At 43.7% G+C, this 19,127-nt stretch overlaps 1 protein-coding gene, 1 long non-coding RNA gene and 1 pseudogene across 2 annotated transcripts in view; 2 read left to right on the top strand and 1 right to left on the bottom strand.

Moving 5' to 3' along the window:
* Nucleotides 1-19,127, top strand: part of LOC132451379 (uncharacterized) — a 291,272-nt gene that overhangs the window by 90,445 nt on the left and 181,700 nt on the right.
* The window catches only part of LOC132451399 (class I histocompatibility antigen, F10 alpha chain-like), a 108,732-nt pseudogene that overhangs the window by 45,901 nt on the left and 43,704 nt on the right, over nt 1-19,127 (bottom strand).
* LOC132451511 (uncharacterized) overlaps nt 1-19,127 on the top strand; it is an 82,786-nt gene that overhangs the window by 58,856 nt on the left and 4,803 nt on the right. The gene's annotated exons all lie outside the window — the stretch shown is intronic.

Genomic DNA, 19,127 nt, shown 5'->3' with positions numbered 1-19,127 from the left:
TGCAACAACTGCAACAGAGATAACCATTATGCCCAGTGCTGTAAGAGTCAAGCACAACAAAGCAATGTCCATACAGTGGATTTAAATGACACAGAGGAATTCTATGTGGATGTAGTGACGGAAAACAACACAAAGGAAGAAGACTGGACAACGACACTGAAAGTGAATGATGCACATGTACTGTAGATGTTAAGCTGGATACTGGAGCTCAAGCAAATGTGATATCAGAGGTAGTGTTCAAGAAAATAAGACCCAGACCTAAAATACATGCAACAAAAACAAAAGTAAAGGGCTACTCGGGAGCAGACATACCTGTGAAAGGAAAATGACAAAAAGCATACGGTAGCATTCATAGTGGTGCAGATGAATGTGTGGTCCATACTAGGTTTATCTTAGCCTGACTCCGCCCGCCTAAGTACTTCCGCTCAATTTGAATTTCCCTTCAGTACTAGGTCTGGGTCTGCGGTATGTTAGTGGGTTTTCTCCCTCTAAATTCTTGTCTAAATTTCTGCGTCCAATCAGCGAACAGAGGGAGTGGCTGAGATCAATGACGTTAAAGTCAGCTCTCGTTGACGGACATCTTCACGCACAGTGATTGGTTTGTTTACAGCCTGCGAGCAACGTGATTCCTGGCCAAACGTTAGCGATTGGTTATGGCGGTTCCAGAGTGGCACTGGGTTGATCCAATAGTTTTAAACTTCAACAGACACCCGCCTTCAAGTGAGTTAACATTTGTCAATTGAGTAGGTCCAGACTCTCTGTACGAAATTAAGTATGAGATTCTGGTAGAACCAGGCAAGGTTTATCTGCTTGTGTGAGACTGAACCTAGAGAGTGCTTGTTTTAGCAAGTGAAGAAAATACAGACTGTGATAAGCTGATGAATGAATATGAGGATTTTTTCCAGGGTCCCGGTTACCTTTCTCAAGAACCCACATTGAGAAAAAAATTGTGTGGGGAAGCACAAAAGCGGAACATGACATGAGACTGAAAAAAGTCCTTGAAGCAACCAAAAAAGCCAATCTCAAGCTGAATAAAAAGAACTGCCAGCTCGGAGTGAAGGAACTGACATTCGTAGGGGACATCCTGAGCAGTGAAGGCATCAGACCAGATCCCAGAAAAGTGTCAGCGATTGAAAACATGCCAAGGCCGCAATGCAAAAAAGACGTGCAAAGATTCAATGGCATGATAAACTATATGGGAGAATTCATATCCAATCTCTTTGAAAAGATGGCACCGCTGAGGCGCCTAACTGAAAAGAAAGTTGCATGGGAGTGGAATCACAAACATGAGAAATCATGGATTGAGTTGAACAGGCTGCTCACAGCAGAACCAGTTCTGAGGTTTTATGACCCAGAAAGACCCAGAAAGATCTCATCTGATGCATCACAGAGTGGGCTTGGAGCTGTTCTTATGCAGAAGGATGATATGCGCTAATTGAAAAAGAACTGCTTAGCATAACATACGCCTGTGAAAGATTCCACCAGTTTGTGTCAGGACAGGCAGTCAGTGTTGAAACCGACCATAAGCCACTGATTACATTGCTCCAAAAGCCACTCAATGACTGTCAACCGAGAATCCAAAGAATGACGATCCGGCTGTAATGCTACGCACTTAATGTGATGTATACTATGATGGAAAATCTACATGTTGTTACGTTTTCGTCTATCTATGAACTTACGTTTTGATACTATTTTGTGTGATGCATATATTGCCTGCCTTCTACTCTCCTTCTGGGTCATCTAAGTGTAAACCTTTGAGTTTCGTGTGATGCATTTATTGCCTGCCTGTTCCTCTCCTTTCATGTGATGTAATCTATTGACAGGTTCTGTTTCCGTGCAATCCTTTGATGTGTGGGCCTGTTCCTCGACTCCCTGGGGAACGTCAATAAAGCAAAGGGTTACATGGCCGCGACCCTTTTTTCTTTTTTGCCTCCAGGTCTGGTGGTATCCATAGATAATAAATATATAAATATTATGGGTGTCAACAATAATCGATTCGGCGATGCATCGCAATGCGTGGCATGCACGATTCAGCATCGATGCGGCAACGTGCCATAATCGCTTACGTCGCTGTTTATTTTCGGGCCTCGAGTGGACAATAGAGTTGTGAAGTACATGCTAAGCGGCGGCGCTAGCTAGCAACAACAACAACACTAGCCTGATTTCCACCGGGGACGTAAGCGCCACGGAACGGCTGCTGATCGCTGCCACTCTAATCAATGAAACCATTTCCAGCGGCTCAGCAGCGTCCCAGAAGCGGCGCAGAGCGCCGCAGCGTTACCATTCCGTAGCATTTCTATTTTTTACGCGAGCCATTGCTGAACCGTTTCAATTTCAACAGAGCAGATCGAGCCGGGGCAGGAAGTGAAAAAGTAAAAGCCATAGAGCATTCGGTCAATCTTCAAAATAAAACACAAAACTCAGCTCATGTAGTCTATCACAACTTCACATCAACATAACGTCATGACCGGTGGCACCAGGTCAGCAGTCAATCAATCAAAGGGTCTCAGAGGGTCGGCAACATGGACGACGAGAGACTGATTGTCGAAGTGGAATAATTTCTGAAATATATCATCCTGACAAAGGACAATGTCTGCAACGAATGACGTTCGTAAGAGATTCGTAGCAAAGAACGTTTCGGGAAACACGCGAGATGTAAAGGTAGAACTTAAAGTCGAGGTTACGAATGACGTAGCGTTAGGAAGGCTTCAAGAAGGTTTCGTGAAAACCGGGCCAAGAGCTGTTGACCCGTCGGAGACAGCAAACACCAATCTGAATGACGGTGTGAAAGCTTATGTGGACATGATTACAAGTGCACTGGCCATCGCACATTTTAAAATGGAGCTCATAAAAACTGAGGCTAACAAAGATGACACTCTAAAAACACAGAGCAAAGCCATCATAGATGCATGGTCCAACACTAGACAAGACTGCTCACCTGTCATCAAAGAGTACTGGAACTGCAGAGCGGAGCTGTCAGTGGTGGACGACATCATCTACAAGGGAAGAAAAATAGTAATCTCAAAGAGCCTACGAAAAGAGATGCTCCAGAAGGTCAATGCAGGACATCTTGGCATTGAAAAATGCAGGAAAAGAGCACGTGAGGTGATGTACTGGCCACGGATCAACCAAGATGTGACAAATGAGGTGCATGTGTAACTGCACAACATATCTGAAATACCAAGCAAGCAATCCTGCCGAGCCACTTATGCCACACCCTGTGCCAGACCAACCATACCAGTTAGTGGGCACTGACATATTTGCGTCAGAGGGAAAGCACGCAGGAAAACCTGCTGAAAAAAGAGGAGGGGAACAGAGTGAAGGTGTTCAAGGAGCAACAAAAAGCTAAGCAGAAGTTTTATAATGACAAAGGAACCTAACTGAACTGCATGCTGGAGACCAAGTGAGGTTCAAAGACAAGACAAACACATGGGCACAGAAAGCAACAGTTCTGAGTGAAGTCCATCCAAGGTCTTACACCATTTTAGACAGAGGACGGTGCTGTTCGGAGATGAAATCGTCGACATCTGCTCAAGGGAACAGCCCCAGCAGCACAACAGAGGACTGATGCTAGGAAAAGCCTTAACACCCAATTGAGGATCAGTCATCTAAGACATTAGCCCAAAGTCAAGAACAAGCACACAGGACATCCTTGAGAAATTTTAAGCCGCCTGAGAGACTTATTGAACAAATTTGAATACATTTTGTTGTAAGGTTATGTTGTTATAATCTCTCTTTAAGTTTACCATAGTTGCACACTAGTGTTGAAGTGTTAACTTTAAATTGAGAGTTAACTTTGAGTGTAAGTAAACAGAAATGTTATTGTGGGGGGTCTCTTGGAACGCTCCGTGTGACCGGGTTTATGATTTCTGGACTGCCTTATGCCATGGAAATAAAAGACTTGCTTGTGCTTCAAAGCAACCCTGGTGTGTTATAAGAGAATACTTTTATTTTGGACAAATGGAGACGTAATTATGAAAACATTTTGTATATCTTATGTGCTGACAGCAGGGGGGTGCTCCTGTTAGATATAGATCCTTTAATAATCCTTTACAGGAAATTACAGTGTTACAACAGCGTATGGCCAGACATAACAAACACACATTCCCTCATATAGCTAAAATAATTAAATCCTTAAACAATAAATACAATAATAAATACTACAAAGTGCAGTTATTTTTGTGCATTATAAAACCGTATGGCAGCTGGTATACAGGACTTCCTGTACCGCTCCGTTTTGCACATTGGTGCAATTAGTCTCTGACTGAAGGTGCTGTTCTTGATCACCTTCAGGGCGTGGAGTGGGTGAGTGGGGTTAGACATTATTGAGGCCAGTTTGTTGAGGATTCTGGCCACTGCCACCTGCTGGACCTTTAGCTGCTCAGCCCCGACCACTGAGCTGGCCTTCCTGATCAGCTTGTCCAGTCTCTTTTTGTCCGCTGTGCAGGCGCCTTCTCCCCAACATGCCACAGCGAAAAACAGAGCACTGGCCACCACTGAGTGGTTGACAGTGCACAGTAGGGGTTGGCAGATGTTAAATGACCTTAGTCTCCTCAAGAAAAAGAGTCAACTTTATCCCTTCTTGTACACCGCTTCCATATGAGTTCCATACTTTTCCAGTCCAGCTCACTGTCGAGCTGCACACCAAGGTACCTGTGGTTGGCGACCATCTCCCCCACAGTGCCCCCGATGCTGATTGGTGTTGGTTGAGTACTCCTCCTCCCCCTCCTGTAATCCACAACTATCTCCTTTGTCTTTGTGGTGTTGAGATGGAGATTATTGTGTGTACTCCACTCCACAAAGTTGTCTATGATGTCTCTGTACTCCTCCTCATTTCCCCCTTTAATGAGGCCAACAACAACTGTGTCGTCTGAATATTTTTGCAAGAAGCAACTGTTAGTGTTGTATTTGTAATCCGCTGTGTAGATGGTGAACAGGAATGGAGCCAGCACAGTTCCTTGTGGAGCCCCTTTGCTGCTGAGGATGGTGCATGAAATATTGTTCTGTAGGCGCACATACTGTGGTCTGAGATAAAGGTAGTCCAAACACCACAGTATCAGTAATGGATCCACCTTCATCATCTCCATCTTCTCCCCTAGCAGACGTGGCTGGATGGTATTAAAGGCAGATGAGAAGTCAAAGAATGTTATCCTTACAGATGCATCAGGGGTGCCCAGATGTGTGTATGCCCTCTGCAGCATGTAAATGAGGGCATCATCAACACTGATGTTAGGCTGATATGCAAACTGTAAAGGGTCCATTTGAGTAGATACACTAGTGCAGAGGGAGGAGAGGACAAGTCTCTCAAATGTCTTCATGATATGTGAAGTGAGCGCTACTGGTCTGTAGTCATTGTGGTGCGTGGGATGGGTCTTCTTTGGGACAGGTACCAGGCAAGATGTTTTCCACAGCCTTGGGACCTTCTGTAGGCGCAAGCTCAGGTTGAACAGGTGTGTAAGAATACCACACAACTCTGAAGAGCAAGTCTTCAGTAGCCCTGAGTTGATGTCATCGGGCCCCACTGCTTTCCCTGGCTTCAGCCTGTACAGCCTCATCTTAACCTGGGCAGTATGGAGAGTCATAGGTGGGGTTGCAGGTGGAGTAGGAGGTTAGCCCTGTCCTTCTGCTTCATGCCCGTGATCTTTCGCATTCCAGCCCATACCTGCTTCACTCCATCCTGCTGCAACTGTTGTTCCAGTTTGGGCCGATATACTTCTTTCCCCTCCTTAATCCTCACCTTAAAGGTTGGGTATGCGATTTGCGAAACGCCAGCAGATTTTGAAAAGACACAACTCAAATGGTCCTACCCCCTCTCCTTCAACGCTGACTCTGACTCCACCCATTCCAAGTACCTGGACGCGCAATCATGCACGAGCGCGAACAGAGATGCGCGAGAGCGAGCCAGGCTAGCGTAGGTTTTCGTTTAACAACATGGCACTACATTCAGCTGTAAGTTGCACCCAGTACCACGGGAAGTAGGGGTTTTGGGGGTGCTGCAACACCCCCTGTCCGAGGCCCTGTCTTATCACAGAAAACGATCATTTCTAAAAACTCCGGCCAAAGTGGAGATTTCTGAAAACGCTGGTTATGTGTTGTCGTGTCAACGGGGAGAAACGGGATTTTAGGTTCTGAAGCGTCACATTATGCACCAGGAAATGCTTAACGTCATGTGAGCGCCCGCTGTACCGTATTGGTCCGAATACAAACACAAACCCCATTGTAAGACAACCTATATTTGGAAAAAAGATTTGAAGACCAGATCTTGTTTTTATGAATAAATAAATTGTATTCATTGAAAAAATATACGAAAATAAAAAGGCATAGAATAAAACACTGCATTGCCACTAAACAGTAGTGCAAATAGGCCGTACTGATGTGTACACCAAAGACTATTCCTGACACTCCTCTGCCCCGCTGTGTTCGCTCTGGCTGTGGTCGCTCCGAACTGTTTCGGCCCGTGGCAAAGCGAGTCATCCTCGCTGCTGTCCAAGGCATTTTGAGACGCAGCATTTATTGAATGCTCATATGACCTAGTGCTGAAAAAAGGTTATATGAAAAAGTGTGAGGGTAGCGGTGGTGCGCTAAACTTGTTCTGTGAGCAGCTGGATGTGAACCATGGTGTGAAGGAAGTGAACACAACGATCGATTTTCAACTGTGCGCGCATGCACTGGTGTAATTGAGCTGCGCTGCTATATCTTTTTTATCAATGTAACGAGTTGCGAGTCTAGTGCAGGCTGAGTTTTTTTTTTCCAGCACCCCCTGCTGAGAATACGTTCTCGCGGCTATGGTTGCACCAGATGTTATAAACATTAAACGGTCACATAAATCATTACTATTTTTAGAAAATTCATGTTTGTTTCATATAATTGTATTGGAAGTCCTGGTTTTCACTAGGGTTGCCGCGGTGTGGACATTTTCACAACGAGTAATACACTCGTCTCAACACCGGTATTACCGAGTATAAACGGTATAAACTTTGAAACTAGGTCAACCGCCACACAAGCATCGGTTTTTAGACCGTTCTCGTCCTTCAGTGGCCGCCAACGTTCGAAAGCAGCGCCTAGGATTATTCTTGATTTCAGTTTTTCTCTTTCAGCGTTTTTATTATCAATTACTCTCTGAAAAAGAGTTTTCCTTCTCTTTGCTGGTGATGGTGGTGGTGGTGGGGATGGTGGCGTCTTGTCTGCCATGGAAATTGTCTTCTACTGCTAGGTCCAAATGTGGATTAACTAGTTCCAGTAGCTACCGCAGGATAACACCAAACAGGAGCTTGCTCTGGGTCACGAGTACTGCACGAAGGGGTCGCGCGCGGGGCGCGGGGGAGGGGGAGTGCAGTACGACCGTTTGATTGACGTACTTACTGTCCAATGCAACGAGGTGGCAATCCAAATGATTGGCTGGAGTTTTTCGAGCCCTGCCCGTTCCACAGATGATTGACTTGTTTAATTTTCATGTCAGTACTTCAAACTCAGTGGCTGTAAGCGGGTTATGATAAGGATTTCAAGTAATTTTGAAAAAATGGCCAAAAAAGCAAATTCCATACCCAACCTTTTAGTTCCTTTTGAAGTTCTTTGATTTTATTCCTGTCGCCCTCCCTGAAAGCCTTTTTCTTCTCATTTAGTAAGGCCTTCTGTCTGCTGGTTATCCATGGTTTGTTGTTAGGGAAGCAACAAATTACCCTGGATGGCATGATGTCATCATAACAGAAATTGATGTAATGGGTAATGCATTCTGTTAGGCCGTCGATGTCTTCCCCATAGTCCTCACAGAACACATCCCAATCTGTTGTCTCAAAACAGCACCTCAGGGCTTCATCAGCCTCAGGATGCCAGGCTCTTGATGTTCTGATGGTGACAGGCAGCCTCTTTACAGCTGTTGTGTAGGAGGGAGAGAGATGTAGCATGTCGTGGTCTGATCGACCAAGAGGGGGCAGTGCTGTACATTTGTATGCATTTTTCACATTTGCATACAAGAGATCCAGTGTTTTAACACCTCTAGTTGCACAGTCAATAAACTGTTTAAAAGTGGGCAAAGTCTTAGAGAGACAGACATGGTTGAAATCTCCAGACACAACAATGAACGCCTCTGGGAACTTGGACCGAAGTCTCGCGATAGCGGTGTGAAGCTCGTCACACGCGACTTCCGCCTTGGAAAATGGGGGAATGTAAACAACAATGGCTATCACCACAGTGAACTCTCTGGGTATGTAGTATGGCCTTAAACTAACCGCTTAAAGTTCAATGTCCTTGCTGCATACCTGTTCTTTGACAGTGGCATGATTAGGGTTACACCATTTGTTGTTGACGAGCAGTAAAAGCCCCCCTCCTTTCTGCTTACCGCTCGCTCCGGTGTCCCTATCCGCTCGTATTGTCCTGAAGCCGGTGAAACTGATCAGGGAGTCAGCCGTGTTTTCCCTCAGCCACGTCTCCGTCAGGCATACGATGCTGCTCTCCCGGTACAATTTCTGGTACCTGACCAGGCTTTCCAATTCTTCGCATTTGTTCGTTAGGCAGCAAACATTTCCCATTGTGATAGATGGTAGGGCTGGTTTAAAAGTCTCTCTCCATGTTCTCGCCAACCTCCTCTTGTTTCACTTCATCCCTGCACGGGATCCCCGATGTCTCCTCTGTATGAGTTCCTTCGGTATGTCATGTCGAATCCCGAATATTGAGCCATGTACCAGGCTTATCAGTTCCCAACGGGTTTATACCACGGCAGTTTGCTCCGTCCGTCTGGCCGATATTAGGCACATATTTCCACTCCCGTTACAGATAGTATGGTTAAATCTTGGTTAAGAACTTAACAACACGCAAAAGTTGTAGCTAACACACTTATAGGAAGTCTAAAAAAATACCAAATCAATACTAAATCAACATTGAACATACACACTACACAGAGATGCACGCAACAGGCTGCCGTCTTACCGGCGCCATAGCAACCGAGACTCTCCTTAGCGACACTGCAAGCCTCATGCAGCCGCTCTTTAAACCTGCTCACATAGGACAACACATAAGCTGCTCCTTTAACACCCTCAACGGGCCTCATACTGCATGGCCAAACACCAGTTCAGCTGGGCTAAAACTCAGTGACTCTTGAACTGTTTCTCGGACTGCGAATAGAGCTAGGGGAACACCTTCATCCCAGTCTCTAACACTCTCCAGACAGTACTTGCGCAAAACAGACTTGAAGGTCTGATGCCACCTTTCAAGGTATTTTCAGATTGCTAAGCCCTTCTGTCTATTAAACATGCATTTTGTGTAGCAAGACAGGTAGAGAACCAGGCTGGTTCAAATAGACACGGGGTTCAACTGCTAGAATAATGTCTAATTGATAAATGGTGCACATGGTTTTAAACGGTGCCCAAGGAGGGAGTTAGCTCAACTGCTGTAGACACAATTACAATACGTTTTTTGCGAATATTAAATCTACATGGGTTAAATTCTACTATAATCAGCTACTAAATACGAATAAACACTGCGTGAAATGTTCAATGGTCAACTATTGCTTCCATTGGAGCGATTGCAATAGATATAATATAATACCACCAATATGCATGCAATATCTTGTATTCAACAATTAGGAATGCCGGATTCCAGAACCGAAAGAAGTCCTACAAAAGGACACCAACCCAGGGGTCTTGCATCAAACCAGATCCCTATACGACAGTTACACAGTGATCTTAAGATAGGAATAATTATCTAAACTCCGCATTATGAACGGTTAGCCTTTAAAGTTGTCCATAGCATGCGTACCGCTCGTCCACAGAAGTCCGGGGATTATCCAGGCCTGGGAATTCTTATTAGAAGAATTTTGGGATAACCTGCCTCATAGGAGAGCAGAAGAGTCCCCCCCAATAGAGGATCCTGAGGACAAGCGGTAGAAATGCATAGTTCAACAGACCTGACGAGGTCCAAAATACCAAAATAAGAAAGATTAAAATATATATTTCATTACAAACTATAAAAAACGTTACGGTAACAACAGAAGTATGATGCCTAATATTGAAATGCAGATTTTTAATGTTAAGATATTTTGATATTTTTTCAAATTTAAGTTTTGTATGTTTGTATTTTCCCATGTGGTCTTGTCACCCTGTTATTCTGCAGGGTCGTTCAAAATCCTTTGAGGTGAGTGGAAGTCAGTTCTCACTCTGTTCCTATGTTGTCCTGTGTTGGTTTGGGCCCGTTATCCTTGATCCCCAGAGAAGCGCAGAGACGCAAGTGATAAGGAACGGCCAACCCCATATTTATGACATCTTAAGGAATGATGACTTAGATGACCATGTGGTTAACAAAGGCTTTTGGTTTGTTGTGAGGCAGCTGTCCTCAGCAACACTTCTGAAGGTGTAAGAACTCCTGGCCACTCAGCGGACCTTTCTGCGGACCCTTTAGAAAATGAAGGGCTCCGCAGGAAGAAATCGCATCTGAGGTCTCAAATTGTTGAATAATATGCTTATTTTTAGGTCTGTTGATGCATATTATGATTAATCTTCGTTCGTGCTTTTCTTAAGAATGTGTATATAGAGATAAAAATAAAATGAAAATAAAAATCAGTAAAAATATAAAATGAAAACAAATGGTGGATTCATATACCATGTGTGAATGTCCTCTTGTGTGTGCCAGAGCCACCAAAATAATGGAGGTTACTCGACTGTTACATACACGAGGGGATATTGAAAGCATACCACATATAAAACTAAGATAATTAGAAAATGGTTCATTATAATTAACTTTCAATAACTTTGCTTTATCCAATAACTTCTGAATTTTTTTTTAGGTTCAGTTTTTGTTTTGTTTATAGAATATCACCATATACTTAATACCCAGATGTGCATAATTGTTGTAGGTTTGGATGACTCTTTGTTCTGCCTAGTTTAGACGGTTTTGATTGACCTAGCTCAAGATTCACCGGATGTCAGACGTAGGATTGTGGCACTTCCTGGGAGCCTCCGAGCCACACGTTAATCGACTAATCGTTCCTGCAGTGTTCTGAGGTGGTAACGGTGGGGCTCATGGGGAGGCCCCGGGAGAGTTGTCATTCACGGGCTCACACAGGGAGAAATCGGGTAGGTCGGTAAGTCAGAAGGTTGAATTAATGTATCGATTTGATGTTGACCAAAAAAAAACTAGATAATTATAATAATAAATACTGTTCATGAAATGGTATAGTTAGGTCTGGGACCTGCGTAGCTAAAAAACTGTTTTGGAAATAGTAATGAACGTGTCCGGGACATGTGTAGCTATAAAATAAGTAAAGATAAAACTGGGTTTTACTTTACTTCACTTTGCTAAGACATATTCACGTTTGATGTGGTATGCAGAAAGTGGCGCAATAGGATGTTGTGCAGAAAATAAGGCGTATTCACGTTTGATGTGGTATGCGATGTACATAGGAGTGAATCAAAGTGTGGACAACATCAAATGCGAGCAATAGGTCGAATAAATGAAGATTAGGTCATCCAATATACATAGTTAGTGTAGGACAATCAGGTAGTATGATGAAGGTAACTGTTATTATGAGATACGGTTAACACAGAAGTGATATTGAACATGCAAATTTTAACATTGTTATTTCCCTTTTACATCTTTTTGGTTATAGCAACTTGGTTGCACTACGGTGTTGTTAGCTTTGGTTGTCATTCAATGCGCATGGCTGAAGCAATGCGCAAGGAGGGATGTAGTGTGAAATTAAATCAAAGTAGATACTGTAAAACAATTAAAATTAGAATTCATGGAAATATGTTTTTGAACAACTAACTGCTGTACATGAGTTTGTATTTCTGCAATAGAAACAAAAGTTCCAGAACCAGATGCAGACACACCCGGAGCCTACAAACTACCACCGCCGAGCAAGGACTAACAGTCACATGAGGTGATCAAATAACAGCAGGATTTGAATCGCTCCGGATGGGTTGGTGGCCAGGGCGCTGGTATGATTACAATCCCTCAGGTTAGAATTGGCAGAGAACTCCGGCATTAATGACCCTTTCACAGGATGGATGGAGAATATGTTTGGGAGGTGGAAAGGCAGAATCCAGTAAGTGCCCGTCTCGGGAATAAATGCAGAGACCGTGTTAATTGTCACCGGCTGCCGTTGTATTCCCTGCGCACGAGGGCTACTGCATCTGCTGATCACCACAGCAGTGGGCGCTACAGAAGTGCCAAGTGCCATCCAGGCTTACATTACCTGAGGGGCCCGACCCTATCCAGCTGTAATATCTAGAATAGTCACACCTATACTATTCTAGTAGAATCGACTGTATTTAAGATAATCAATATCCCGGATTTACTTGAATAACACATTTTAAAACAACCATACCAGACTATGTTTGTTATTGTGTAGTGTTGCTTGGTTGCGAGTGCAACCCGTTATTTCTGAATCGCTGCATTGATAATGGTACTGTTGATCTTCCTTGAGACGGTTGTTTTACAGGCCACCTGTTACTGACACGACGACGACGGAGAACCTGTTTGGAGGCTCCCATGATGTAGGAGTAACCTCTCTGAGTTGAGCCCTTGACAAGGAGGGACGAGTCTTGGGTTCATGAATTACAGGGCCGACGGCGACAGAAGAAACAATGGCTACGATAATAACAACGCCCAAAACCACCCACATCAACAGCGAACCAATGCACGAAGATCACCGGAACCACCCGAATCCATGCTAGGCTATCAATAATCTTGAATTTTTTAAAATTGTATTATGACTACCAATTTTTACGTTACTTTTGCACCTGTTGAATATTTTATGACCTTGTTGCACATAACCAAAAGTATTAGCTCAGGATTTCTATGGATAGTTTTGTTTGTGTGCTGTTTGGCCATGTGATTGTATGATAACAAGATTTATGTTCATTGTTGTATTGTTAAATAATGACCTGTATTTCCAATGAGACCCACAAGGTGAATGCCGTCTCAGTATTATGAGCGCGTAGTGGTTTTTTCCCTCTCTTCAAGAGTTGTTCCCACACGGTTGATGGTGTCGATGATTGATCCTACTTTGGATATGTTTTCGGTGTGGTAAATGGTGTTTATGATTTAAAATATTATTGTATGGTCATCTGAGATGACCAAGGAGGGACTGTTACGTATTTTAAGAACACCAGATGTATTTCCCTCACTTAACCAATAGGGGGTAGGACCAAACATATTAGCCGTAAATACTACACATAGCCACAAGGGGAGCAGGACATTACTGAAGGCTGCAATAGATACTTTAGCCACAGAGGGCAGCACCACAGACCAGGCGAGGAAAGCCGGGATTACGTCACACCGGTTCCCCCCACTACTTCCGGACCGCGCTGATCAGATCATAACAGCCTACAGATCCACATTGTCCTCAGAATTCTTCCGGCAGCGATTAGACATACGTGGGTTTATGGGCTATGATCAGCTAGGAGAACGCTCGCACGTGCTTAGAACACATCTTCAATCTCTCTTTGCTTCAGAGTATCAGTTTACCATACCGAAAATACTTTATACTAAATAAAGTCTCTTTAAAGCTATTCCTTTGGATTCGACCCCTCTTTCCCTGAAGAACTCTGCAAAGGGCACCCTGCGACTCAGGGTGATAAGCACTTGAGATTCTGTGAGAGATGGACAATGATTTTAACACCTGTTCGAATATACCTGAAAGGAAGTTAGTACCTTCATCAGTTTGTACTTAGTTTGTATCTTAGGCAGTCCAAACGTAGAGTAAAACTTGATCAGGGCTTTGACTACAGACTGAGATGTTATCTTCCTAAGAGGAATAGCCTCAGGGTACCGTGTAGCTAAACACATAATCGTCAACAGGAACTGGTTACCAGACTTTGTTTTCGGCAGGGGACCAACACAATCTACCAGCACGTGCTCAAACGGCTCCCCCATAGCCGGAATCGGGTGAAGTGGGGCAGGTTTAATACCCTGATTAGGCTTCCCTGTAACTTGACATACATGACAGGTGCGACAAAACCTGGTTACATCTCTTTTTAACCCGGGCCAGAAGAAGTGCTTCAAAACTCGGTCATAGGTTTTTGTGATCCCTAAATGTCCAGACCAGAGATGATCGTAAGCCAGAGATATAACAGACTGTCGATATGATGTAGGCACGACAACCTGAACCACATAACTCCATTCATTCTCGAAAAAAAAAACTCAAAAACTGGCAGAACCCTGCCACCAGCAATGTCATTCCCCAACAGAAAAGTGACACCTCTCACTGGTAATGATGGGCACACGCCCACTTTGAATACTCGCTGTGCTAAACGGCAGTTTATAAGTGTATCTGATGGAGAGGCACAGACACAAAACCCATCTCAATGCCTTGCACCAACACACTAGAGCCAAGTGATGACTCATCAGAGAAAGCAAGGTAACACGTCTGACAATATAAAAGACTGCCGCCCCCGTATCTCTCAGTATGCGCACTGGACACTTGTCCAACTCACTGCCACTGAGAGAAACCAGACCATTCAACATGAATGGTTCATAACTGGGGTCTAGTTTATCACATTTATCATTTATCACACTTGTCCGGAACCATTGACGTTGGAGCTATCAATGTCTGGACCAAACCAACCTCTTTTGGTTGCTTATTTGGCTGTGACTGCTTGCGTTTTTAGTGCCGTCAAGCGATTAAAATATTTAATCACGATTAATCACATTAATGTCATAGTTAACTCACAATTAATCGCGATTAATCGCAATTCTTTTTTCTATGCTAAATATCCCTTGATTTCTTTGTCCCATTAATTTTTCTCATTTCAATGCTCTTATCAACATGGAGGAGTGCATCAGCTTGCCTTGTGCAAATGTTTTTTTATTGATAACAACATTGGCATGTACTGATCAAAACAGGACGATAAAAAAAAAAGCCTCTAGTGCAATTAAAGTATGAGCATACAAACATACTGCCTTGAACATAGCAGTCAGGCTACTGCTTCTTTGTTTTGAGCCAAATAAAAATAAATAAAAATAATAATTATTTTTAATATATATATATAATAAATTGCGTTAATCGCGCGATGAAAATATTAACGCCGTTAAAATTGGTTTGCGTTAGCGCCGTTAATAACGCGTTTAACTGACAGCACTAGTTTTAACATAAAACAGTCATTCTTAATGTACCCCACCTGATGACAATAGTAACACTCCCGCTCCTCATTGTAGTGTCGAGCTAACGGGCGGGGCGGACTAGCCTGCGTTTTAGGTGGAGTCTGAACAAAGGGAAGAACAATTCGACTATCATTTCGGGGAGTACCAAACGTTTGCTTATGGGTTAACACAAACTCGTCAGCGAGCACCGCAGCCTGTGCCAACGTCGCAACTTTTTGCTCATTGAGATACGTTACTAAGCGGTCAGACAGGCTATTCTTGAACTCTTCGAGTAACATCAACTCAGACAGAATTAAAATCCAACACGTTACTCGCTTTACACCAACGCTTAAACAAAGTCTCTTTCTCACGGGTGAACTCCACAAAAGTTTTGCTAGGCAACTTTTTGTGAGCTCTAAACTTCTGCCTATAGGCCTCTGGCACTAGCTCGTAGGCTCGAAGCACAGCTGTCTTGATAGCCTCATAAGACAAGCTGTCTTCTAGAGAGAGAGAGGATACAATATCCTGGGCTTTCCCAGTCAACTTACATTGGAGCAATATAGCCCAGACCTCTGTAGGCCATTCCAGAGAGGTAGCAACTCGCTCGAAAGCCCTGAAAGAAGAGTCTACCTCCACCTGACGAAACTGAGGTACTAGAGCTACATTCCTGCTCACCTCAAAACTCAGGCATGGAAGAAGGTTGAACAGGACTCACAGCTTTAGCAGCAGCCTCTAGTTCTGGTTGCTTTATTTTAACTTCATTCACCATCCGGCGGTTGGAGACCTCAGCCTCCATTTCCAGCTCCATTCTCCGAACAGCCAACCGATGACTGCATTCAGCATCTCTCTCCTTCTCCTGTGCCTCGAACTGCCACGTGCTAGACGTAGCCTAAGGCGAGCATCCTCACTACTTCTACCAGGGGAGAGTGGAGTAAATTTGGGCACTGTACGAGGAGGCTTAAACTCTATCTCGGAGGCCCCTACTATAACTGACTCACCCCCTACAACCTCCACTTGGTCTTTCCCTGGGTAAGAATGAGGGGAAGGGGAAGAAACAACAGATGCACCGTCACCCATAATGAGCCCATTCTTGTCCACTAACATACGCACAACAGCTTCTTTCAGCTCAGCCTTCACCAGGCTTTTGGAAAAGCCAACACCAAAATGTGCCGCAATGGCAAACAGATCCTCTTTCCTACAATGCTCAAGACGCTCAACCGAAGGATCGCCAAGAAACTCCTCAATAGCAAAAGCAGCCATATTTACAGAGGTAAAGAAATGACACAACCAACCTAACTAAATTAACACAACTAGCAGCCTATTTGACGTGCACACTGCACACCAACACTCATATGTCTGTTGCTTAAATGGATCAAAGATCCCGGACGAGCCCCCATTTATGTTACGCCCCCTGGTGGTGACTCATTAGAGGGGCGCAACATAAGGCAACAGACGTAGGGTGAGGGTGCAGTGGCTCAAAACCGCGAAACGAGGAATCAAACATAATATTTATTTACACAAAAAAACAAGCAACCCAGGGGTCAAGGAGGACTAACAGAGGCACCAAAGGAAACAAAAGGAAATAATAACCCACCCACCCCCCCTTAACAGGTGCTAGGCACCCATAAATACAGTGGGTGGTGCACACTCTAATCTAGGGTTGTAACAACAGGTAAACCTACGTGATGCAAGATGTAGACCCCAGGGTATCCTCCTGTCCTCACTTGCTCCCCAAAAACAGCCACGCCGAACTGAACACAAAGGGGACTAAGGCCCCGTTTACACGAAGGGAAAACGCAGATATTTCCACGCGGTTTGGCCTCTCATTTACACGAAAACGCTGTTTTTATCACAGGAAACGATCTATTCTAAAAAATCCGGCCAAAGTGGAGATTTCTGATAACGCCGGTGTAAGTACCACATCGGCTCGGCTTCCAGATCGGCTCGGGGTCCGTCGTCTGCTGATTACGTCACACAATACGCTATCTACAGCAATAAGGTTTTTTATGTCTTAAATTAAAGAGCCTGTAATGATCTTTCATTTTGAACATAGACCATTCCCAACCTATCTGTGTGGATAGTTTTCTTCTAAAAACAAAACATCCCTCGGAATCATCTTGGCTGTTAAGATAAGCCGTCCGTGTTGCCAGATTGGGCACATTTTCAGCCTGATTTGGCTACTTTGAATCACGTTAGCCTGGAAAAACGGGACATATGCCCAATCTGGCAACACAACCCGAAACTAGACATAGACCTACTCGCGCTCAGACATGTGCTCGCTGTTGCCTCGTGGTTGCTATGAATACAGCCAGAGCTACAGCACAAAACAGCTAATCACAACTGTCCGCCGTACAGCCAATCACAATGTACGCCCATTCAAGCGTACAGCCAATGATATTGTGTAACGTAATCAGCAACGAAACGGCGGGGGGGAAATATTAGTTTCTATAAATACCCTGCTACGTATAAACGTGGCCTATATATCAGGTGAGGGGAAGCTTGATTGCCGATCAGGAACAGGTGGGGTGGTGACTGAAATCAGGGGTAGATCTGCGAAAAGTGACAGGAGGGAGACCAAAACACCACAAAACAGACATGCCTACAAACATACAGCATACATAAACCCCAGACGTAGCAAACATAATTTAAATCTTATAAGATGAGGCAGTTAGACCCAAAACAAAATGGCAATCACGGCGGGGTCACGTTGCCATGGTTTCCAAGGGTCAGTGAAAGATTGCAGGATTAACCCATTGAGTTAATCAATCACAAATACAGGGATCTAATTGATTGACACTTCTTACGGATTTATGTTTTTTATCAAAATAAATTATGAATGTTAATGTAATTAAGCAAATATAGCATCTTTAGTTAGCTGAAGTCCCCAAACTGATTGTGATGATTATAGATGACAGCGATCCACTCCACCCTGCTTTAGGAAGAGGAATGTGAGAAGCCTCTTCATGATTTAACTTTAACCCTAAACAGCAAGGAAGCACAAGTCAGGATTAAACATCAAACATTATCGCACACATTATCACTGTGATGGTGTACTCTTAATATATTACTGTGATGAAGTACTGTTAAAATATGACAGTTAATATATTACTGTGATAAAGAACTGTTAAAATATTACTATCACTGTGATGAAGTAGGCTGCTAATAAATATAACGGTAAACATATGACTCTGAATAAGTATTGTAAAGTGGTAAAGTACTGACTGTGGTCAGAGGTTGGGCCTCAGGAGCCGGATTCTGCCCCTCAGTGTTCTCTGAGCTGGTGTCAGAACCTGGGAAGTATCTGAATGGGAGGAGGTGAAGTCATGAGCTAGATGTATCTAGATCTATAGAGCTGTATAGTCCAGTGAGCTAGATGTATCTAGATCTATAGACCTGTATAGTCCAGTGAGCTAGATGTATCTAGATCTATAGAGCTGTATAGTCCAGTGAGCTAGATGTATCTAGATCTATAGAGCTGTATAGTCCAGTGAGCTAGATGTATCTAGATCTATAGAGCTGTATAGTCCAGTGAGCTAAATGTATCTAGATCTAGAGCTGTAAAGTCTAGTGAGCTAGATGTACCTAGAACTATAGAGCTGTATAGTCCAGTGAGCTAGATGTATCTAGATCTATAGAGCTGTATAGTCCAGTGAGCTAGATGTATCTAGATCTATAGAGCTGTATAGTCCAGTGAGCTAGATGTATCTAGATCTACAGAGCCTTATAGTCCAGTGAGCTATACAGTCACCAAGATCTCTGTATTGGCAGTAGCAATAATCATAAGAACCGAACTGCAGTAAAACCAAAATTTACTCACCAACTGGTTTGTGTCGCTTGTCTGAATCTAAGGATCAAGAGAAATTATTAGTGTTGTAACAGCGGTGAATATCCTCATGTTATTATACTTTCATATTCTTAATGCCACAACATCTCAGTGGACATTGGAGGAGGTTCATCACTCAGAAGTGGAGAGGTTTCTACCACCAGACCACCAGTGTGTGAAGACAACCAATCAGATCGTAGGAAGGGGACAGGCAGTAGCAGGTGGAGAT

Source organism: Gadus macrocephalus, chromosome 22 (assembly GCF_031168955.1).
Source record: "Gadus macrocephalus chromosome 22, ASM3116895v1".
Classification (NCBI taxonomy): domain Eukaryota; kingdom Metazoa; phylum Chordata; class Actinopteri; order Gadiformes; family Gadidae; genus Gadus; species Gadus macrocephalus.
This window is presented reverse-complemented; position numbering and strand designations above follow the sequence as displayed.